The sequence below is a fragment of the Lissotriton vulgaris genome, chromosome 1_1, assembly GCF_964263255.1.
Source record: "Lissotriton vulgaris chromosome 1_1, aLisVul1.2, whole genome shotgun sequence".
In the NCBI taxonomy this organism is placed as follows: domain Eukaryota; kingdom Metazoa; phylum Chordata; class Amphibia; order Caudata; family Salamandridae; genus Lissotriton; species Lissotriton vulgaris.
In genome coordinates this window covers 162733331-162740747 of record NC_141685.1, presented here as the reverse complement: position 1 = coordinate 162740747, position 7417 = coordinate 162733331, and the positions used below count along the sequence as shown (strand labels likewise).

At 39.6% G+C, this 7417-nt stretch overlaps 1 pseudogene; it reads left to right on the top strand.

Moving 5' to 3' along the window:
• The first annotated feature begins 250 nt into the window (after positions 1-250).
• Positions 251-4754, top strand: LOC147737979 (uncharacterized; annotated as a pseudogene).
• Positions 4755-7417: the final 2663 nt, after the last annotated feature.

Here is a 7417-nt window from a genome sequence, read left to right as displayed (position 1 = left end):
GTTCTTCTATCTAAAATACAACAGACTGTCCCTATTTGCACCGGCAGAAGGAAGATACATCTTTACCTGAAAGCTTGCATAGCCATAATCCAATCTAAAGGCACAATCGCCTACATAGACACCTTCTACATATTCGGAGTGTGGCAAATATTTGGTGGCTACCGCATTTTATTGTTAAAACAGAAATCAAACGTGCAAAATACTGCACACCTATAAAGTGTGTGAGAAAAACACAAGTGCTTTATCAGCCATGTTGGCCCATCAGGAAATGCAGTTATGGGATGTAGGCAAATATATTCCCGACCCAGAGACACTAACCAAGAAAGAAGAATCATACACATGCAGCAAGAGTTTGTCATCACTACTCAAGCTTCATCAGCAAACCTACACAGGAGGAAAAACATTCAAGTGCAGTGAATGTGTAAAGAGCTTTAGTCAGTTACCAAACCTCCAAAAACATCAGCGAATGCACACGGGGGAAAAACCATATCATTGCATTGAATGTGCAAAGTGCTTTAGTTACTTATCAAACCTCAAACAACATCAGCGAATACACACAGGGGAAAAACCATTCAAGTGCAGTGAATGTGCAAAGGGCTTTAGTCACTTATCAAACCTCCAAAAACATCAGCGAATACACACAGGGGAAAAACCATTCAAGTGCAGTGAATGTGAAAAGTGTTTTTGTCGGTTATCACACCTTCAAATACATCAGCGAACACACACACGGGAAAATCCATTCAAGTGCAGTGAATGTGTAAAGAGTTTTAGTCAGTTATCACACCTAAAAAGTCATCAGCGAGCACACACAGGGGAAAAACCTTATCATTGTAGTGAATGTGACAGTAGTTTTCGTGACTCTTCAGCATTAAGGTATCATCAGCGAACACACACAGGGGAAAAACCATTCAAGTGCAATGAATGTGAAAAGAGCTTTAGTCGGTTATCAGACCTAAAAAGTCATCAGCGAGCACACACGGGGGAAAAACCTTATCATTGTAGTGAATGTGACAGTAGTTTTCGTGACTCTTCAGCATTAAGGTATCATCAGCGAACACACACAGGGGAAAAACCATTCAAGTGCAGTGAATGTGTAAAGAGCTTTAGTCAGTTATCACACCTAAAAAGTCATCAGCGAGCACACACGGGGGAAAAACCTTATAATTGTAGTGAATGTGACAGTAGTTTTCGTAACTCTTCAGCATTAAGGTATCATCAGCGAACACACACAGGGGAAAAACCATTCAAGTGCAGTGAATGTGGGAAAAGCTTTAGTCAATTATCAACCCTCCAAAAGCATCAACGAACACACACAGGGGAAAAACCATTCAGGTGCAGTGAATGTGCAAAGTGCTTTAGTCAGTTATCACACCTTCAAAGACATCAGCGAACACACACAGGTGAAAAACCATTCAAGTGCAGTGAATGTGCAAAGTGCTTTAGTCACTTATCATCCCTCCAAATGCATCAACGAACACACACAGCGTAATAACCATTCAGGTGCAGTGAATGTGCAAAGTGCTTTAGTCAGTTATCACACCTTCAAAGACATCAGCGAACACACACAGGGGAAAAACCATTCAAGTGCAGTGAATGTGCAAAGTGCTTTAGTGAGTTATCAAGCCTTCAAACACATCAGCGAACACACACAGGTGAAAAACCATTCAAGGGCAGTGAATATGCAAAGTGCTTTAGTCACTTATCAACCCTCCAAAGGCATCAACGAACACACACAGGGGAAAAACCATTCAGGTGCAGTGAATGTGCAAAGTGCTTTAGTCACTTATCAACCCTCCAAAAGCATCAACGATCACACACGGGAAAAACCATTCAGGTGCATTGAATGTGCAAAGTGCTTTAGTCGGTTATCACACCTTCAAAGACATCAGCGAACACAGACAGGGGAAAACCCATTCAAGTGCAGGGAATGTGCAAAGTGCTTTAGTCGGTTATTACACCTTCAAAGACATCAGTGAACACACACAGGAGAAAAAGAGCTTTAGTTGGTTATCAGACCTAAAAAGTCATCAGCAAACTCACACAGGAGAAAAACCATTCAAGTGCAGTGAATGTGTCAAGAGCTTTAGTAGGTTTATCAGAACTACAAAGACAGCAGCAAACACACGCAGGAGAAAAGCCATCCAAGTGCAGTGAATGTGCAAAGTGCTTCAGTCACTTATCAAATCTCCGAAAACATCAGCGAATACACACAGGGGAAGAACCATTCAAAAACAGTGAATGTGCAAAGTGCTTTAATCACTTATCAAACCTCCAAAAACTTCAACAAACACACACAGGGGAAAAACAATTCAAGTGCAGTTATTATTATTATTATTAAATTCGATTTGTAAAGTGCTGGTTTCCCGGCGCCAAGGACAGATGCGTCAACAGTCAGAATTACTGATTAAATAGGCAGGTCTTAAGGCTTTTACGGAAGCTAACATGATTAGTTTCATGATGAAGAGAGATAGGGAGGGAGTTCCACAGTACGGGTGCCAGATAAGAGAAAGAGTAGCCCCCCATGCAGACAGATTTAAATCTTGGAACTGAGCATTTGGACTGGAAAGCTGATCCAAGCGCTTGCAGGGAGGTATGACTGGACTAAGGAACCTAGGTAGTGATACTGAGTTTAATTTTATGCATAAAGCACATGGCTTTAAATTTGGTTCGGTTTTCAATTCTCAGCCAGTGAAGTTCCCGAAGCTTGCCTGAGATGGAAGATGTTTTTGGAACATGACTCAGCAACCTCACCGCAGCGTTCTAGACCATCTGAAATTTTCAGATTACCTGTTTATTTGCTCCCAGATATAGGATGTTGCCATAGTCCAATCTAGAAACTATCAGTGCTTTAATTACTGCCCTCTGAATCAAACTTGGCAGCATCCATAATATCTTCCTAAGCCACCTCAGGATGGTAAAACAGGTGGAAGCGATTTTTGTAGCTTGTTGCCTCATGGAAAGTTGGTCATAAATCATTATCCCCAAATTACGGGCGGATTGAACAGGTTGGGGAACTGGACCCATTTCTGGGGGCCAATGGCAGGGGCCCCACAGATCTTTATTTTTTCCTATTATCATGACTTCTGTTTTCTCACTATTTAATTTTAGCCAATTGTTATTCATCCGATTGGCTATTTTGGATAGTCCAGTCTGTAGGGAGGAGGTTTTAGAAGTCCTATTGGCAGATAGAGAGAAAAGAAGCAGGGTGTTGTCAGCGTACGTAAAAATAGACAACCCAGCTTCCTCTGCTGTAGTGGCTAGTGGGCCAACATAGAGATTGAATAACATGGGGTTCAGAACCGATCCCTGTGGTACACCAAAAGGGAATTCATAAATCTTAGAGCAAGCTGAAGTGGGGAAAACCTGGAAGGTTCTTCCAGTAAGAAAGTTCCCAATCCATTTCCGCGCAAGGCCCACAATACCTTGTGATTGTAGAACTTTAAGGAAAGTATGGTGCGACACTGTATCAAAAGCGGCACTTAGGTCTAATAAAATAAGTGCAGCCGTTTCTCCTTTATCCAGTAATCGACGGATAGTTTCCATCCCCCCCAAAAGAGTTGTTTCTGTCGAGTACTTGGCCCTGAAACCTGATTGAGATCCATGTAAGATCTCATTTGTTTCCACAGATTAAACTAACTGTCTATTCACATGTTTTTCTAATATTTTAGAAAAAACAGGGAGAAGAGAGATTGGTCGGAAATTAGATGGTTCTGCTGGATCTGCATTGGAAATTTTCAGTAGGGGAACTACCATTGCATGTTTCCACTTTGCTGGCAGAACAGCTTCTTTCAATGAGGCATTAAGTATTTCCATCATGGGCTGTAGGGAACTATACTTTATTTTTTGAAGAATCTGAACTGGTAGTGGGTCTTTCGGCAAGCCTGATTTAAGGCTGTTCAGAATTTCATTAAAAGACATCAAGTCAAGTGGTAGCCAGTTCATAATGTTATGGCAAGGCACAAGATCAGATGTCTCCTCTGCTTTCTTAACTTCAAAGTTAGAGACTACAGTGTTCATTTTGAGTTCCTGCTTATTAATTGATAGTTCTGTATACATTTTTTCAACCTTCTCAATAAAAAATTTGGCCATAGTGTCACACTGAGTTTCATTACAGTGAATGTGCAAAGTGCTTTAGTCGGTTATCACACCTTCAACGTCATATTCGAAAACACACGGGGGAAAAACCATTCAAGTGCAGTGAATGTGCAAAGTGCTTTTGTTGGTTATCACACCTTCAAAGTCATAATCGAACAAACACGGGGGAAAAAACAATCAAGTGCAGTGAATGTGCAAAGTGTTTTAGTCGGTTATCACAACTTCAAAGACATCAGCGAACACACACAGGGGAAAAACCATTCAAGTGCAATTAATGTGTAAAGAGCTTTAGTCAGTTTTCAGACCAAAAAAGTCATCAGCGAACGCACACGGGAGAAAAACCCTATCATTGTAGTGAATGTGACAATAGTTTTTGCAGCTCTTCAGCATTAGGTTATCATCAGCGAACACACACAGTAGAAAAACCATTCAAGTACAATGAATGTGGGAAGAGCATTAGTCAATTTTCAGACCTACAAAGACATCAGCAAACACACATAGGAGAAAAACCATTCAAGTGCAATGAATGTGGGAAGAGCTTCAGTAACTCATCACACCTAACAAATCATCAGTGAATACATGCAGGGAAAAAATCATTCAACTGCAGTGAATGTGTGAAGAGCTTTAGTCGATTATCAAACCTCCAAACACATCAGTAAACACACACGGGGGAAAAACCCTATCATTGTAGTGAATGTGACAGTAGTTTTTGCTTCACTTCAGTATTAAGGTATCATCAGCAAAACCATTGAAATTCGCATATATAGTTAGTCGCGCTAACTATATATCGCGCACCCGCAATCCACTGCTGATGATGTCACATATTACATCATTCATGACATGGTCAGTGACATCACTGATGACATCACTGATGACAACCCAAATGACATCACTGATGACATCAATCATGTGATAATACGATCAACCTCTTCAGACTCTAATATAACCTTAGATACACTCAATGTAAACAGACACAGACTGTCACTCATCCTTGGAGATACTCACACACCTAGTCAGTCATGCAAAGAATCAATCACACCTCCATTTCCTCAACTATACAGTTATACACACCTTACTTATTCAAACATATACTAACACATATTTACTCTCTTATACAATCCCTGATACAAGTTCACAATGATCTATACAGCCACTCACACAATCACTGGCTCTTATGCAGTTATTTATATATGCCAACTCTCACATGTACTGTGTTTTACATATGTACTTACTTTGACATGTCGCACTGAGATATCCATTCACTCACCAATACACTCATGCACACAGTCAACCGCCCATACAGCTGTTTCCACATGCACTTTTGAACCCATACATCTAGTGAATCAACTGCTCACACATCTATGCACAGAGTCATACACCTCCCAGCCACCCACACACACACTCAGTCTCCCATACAAATACTTGGGCAACCAATCAATAACCCACATAGTTAGTCATATAGCTACTGATCAACACATGCAGCAGTTTACAGAACAACAGACATAATAATGCACAAATTAAGACAGTTTAGTCACTAATCCATGCACTCAGTGAGACATATTTAATCACTCACTCATACAGTCAGTCATGCACCTACTAAATCCTTCATCCAGACACTTATACATCCACTCATTCTTCAATATGTAAGACATATTTTAACTTTACAGAAACATACAGTCACTGGATGATGTTATCAGTGATGTCATCAGTGATGTCACTGACCATATCATGAATGATGTAATATGTGACATCATCAGCAGTGGATTGCGGGTGCGCGATATATAGTTAGCGCAACTAACTATATATGCGAATTTCAATGGTTTTGTGCGAGTAAAATAAGGTTTTGTAAATGATAATCCCTAACTATATATGGTCTATAACCTATGGTTTTTTTCAGTGAATATATATATATATATATTGTGTATAAATTGATGTTTTTCATATATGTTATGTACAGATACAAATCGAGGAGAGGTGAATATATTTTTGAGATGAAGGTGATTACCAATGTATAAAATAGTGAAATAATGAGAAAATCATATGTTTAAAGCCCAACGTCAATAAAAGGGACTATTGTGGCAAAAAGAAAGAGTGTCATCCATGGTGTCAGAGGTATTGTTGTTAATAAAATATGTTACAGATTCCAGCCTCTGTTGCCCTTAACAGAATAATTCCCCTGTGCTGTATATGCCAATAAACAGGGCACAAGTAAGGAAAATAGTGAAGGAGCCTATTATCATATGCAAATCACAGTGACGTCACATGTAGTGACATCACAAGAAGTGATGTCAGGCCCCTTTAATAATTTTCATGTGAAAGGTTGAGGGCCTGTTTTAAAAACAAGAAACATAAAATAATGTAAAAATAAGTTTTTGGTTTCAGTTTTTATACATCATGTGTTTTTCCCACTATTAGTTTGTAACTAAACTCGGAAATGACTGAAAGTGTAAATATTTTTAAGTAGATATGTGGAACTTAGAAATTAAATTTTTAAACAGTTTTCAGCGAATAAATAAAATATGCTTTTAATTTGAGTTTGTTTGCTGACGTTATTCTTTATCCAGCCCCTAAGCCCCAAAGTGTTTCACATTACAATGTATTAAGCAATAGCAGGGCTAATTTTGTCAAGTTCTCTGTTCCTCTCTTGCACCACTCACACAAACAAACACTCAGAGGCCTGTGTCTGCAGTGCTGGGGCACAAAGTAACAATTATCAGTTGCAGACTAAGGAGCTAGGTGGAACTGATTCCTGCTTCTAGATAATAGTGGGGGGACCCCTTCAAACTGTGGTTACCCCCCGACTTGTGCCGTGCTGATTAAGCAATAGTGAATTTGAGTAATTTATTATTAATTGAAATGAGAGAAAGAGAAGAAGAGAGCGAGGTGCAGGATATATTAAAGAAAATGAAAAAAAGAGACAAGACTTTCTGTGTACAAGCACTTTACGTAAACAAGTTGTGCTGTGCGTTGTGAATAGGCTGTCACCCCCCTTTGTATGTAAAGGAGCTTCTGTGACCAGACATCCCAGGCTTCCATCTCTTCCAGCGCGGATAATAATGTGAGCACTGTAAGGTAATCACAAACAAGGGCTATATTGAGAAATAATTGGCTTCCAGGTCACACAGCGGTGGATATGAAGTTCTTTATTAGTTTTTTTTACTTTCCTTTAATTCACATCAATTCTGCAGGTTACTTTTTCTCAGTATTACACTTCACGTCACTCATAGCTCTCCATCAGTTAAACGTGATGTTTGATGTAGGATTTGTTGTAAGTGTCCCTAGACCATGTCCCAATCTCTTTGTCCTTGATTTGTCGGCATGG